At 49.9% G+C, this 1380-nt stretch overlaps 1 pseudogene; it reads right to left on the bottom strand.

Annotated features, from left to right (window-relative positions):
• Nucleotides 1-1036: 1036 nt before the first annotated feature.
• On the bottom strand, nucleotides 1037-1153 carry LOC136656740 (5S ribosomal RNA; annotated as a pseudogene).
• Nucleotides 1154-1380: the final 227 nt, after the last annotated feature.

Here is a 1380-nt window from a genome sequence, read left to right as displayed (position 1 = left end):
TACTGTTAATATGTTGTATTGCATTCCTGGTCTTATGCAGGGTGGGAGGGGGGGAAGGCAGCTCATCTAAGAGAAGGAAAACTCAGATCCCAAACCTCCACTGCCTTGTGGCTATATCCAGTTGTGGAAAAGGCTTCAGGAGTCAACCTCGAGGCAAAATCCGGAGCCGGAGTCCCTGAGGCAGTTCATGGCTGAACACAGTCATGTTCTGGCAACTCCTGCGACGCCGCTGGAACCAACCGTATTGGCCTCTGCCTTTCCTTTGGACCATTCCAGCGATGTGGAGAGGGGGGATTTGCTGCATGGGTAACAGCCTATCCTCCATACCTTCTTTACCCAGGCTTCGCGCACTGGAGAGGACACTCCAACTTCGACCACCTTTCAGAGCGCGATACCATAGTCTTTCGAGACTGAAGGTTGCCAATACCCAATACCTATTCCTGGACTTGCTGCTGGGTGGCAGGTGTCCAGAGGTCCCATAAGTACCACCAGACACCACCTCAAGTACCACTAGTTGAGAAATACTGGTGTATATGGCCCTCCTTTTTCTCTTTCTCCTCTCAACGGACCTGTGAGGTAGGTAGGTAAGGCTGAAAGATGGTGACTGACTGAAAGTCATTCAGTGACCTGGAGTGGCTCTGAAGGGGAGGAGGAGGGGCGGCTTGCAGGCTGCAGTGAGGCTGCCTGCAAAACTTAGTGCTTTGCACCCCCACTAGCTACACCACTAGTTCCCAAACATTTTAGCACCAGCAACCATTTTTTTTTAAAATGACACTCTGTCAGGGCCCACCTGACCTTACAAGACCTTAAAGAGTTTCACTTTAGCAGCCACTCAAACCTGAAGAAGAACCATGGTGTGTTTGCCTACTCAAGAGTAAACACACATATACGAGTCAGTTTCTCTTTCCATAATGGTTGGCAACCTTCAGTCTCGAAAGACTATGGTATAAGCCCACAGCACCCGGTATTCGCAGGCAGTCTCCCATCCAAGTACTAACCAGGCCTGACCTTGCTTAGCTTCCAAGATCATGGTATAAGCCTACAGCACCCAGTATTCCCAAGCGGTCTCCCATCCAAGTACTAACCAGGCCTGACCCTGCTTAGCTTCCAAGGTCAGATGAGATTGGGCATGTGCAGGGTAACAGTTGCTTCCTTGTCAGCTGGGAGGGGGGACTTCCTTCTAGAGAGATTTTTGGGGCCTCTGTTCATTGGGTCGGGACCATTCTATTGTGTTGCATTCCTCTCAGCCTGCCCTTCAGAGTGGACCAAGGCATGTTTGTATATTTGTGAGTGATCACACATTGAGGCTCAGTTTTGCTTTCCATAGGGCTTAATGCATTTTCCTTGTCAGCTTGTCAGTTTCATTTCACGACCCATCAA

This window comes from Tiliqua scincoides, chromosome 6 (assembly GCF_035046505.1).
Source record: "Tiliqua scincoides isolate rTilSci1 chromosome 6, rTilSci1.hap2, whole genome shotgun sequence".
Classification (NCBI taxonomy): Eukaryota; Metazoa; Chordata; class Lepidosauria; order Squamata; family Scincidae; genus Tiliqua; species Tiliqua scincoides.
Note: the sequence above shows the minus strand (reverse complement) of the source record. Positions and strands in the feature narration are given on the sequence as shown.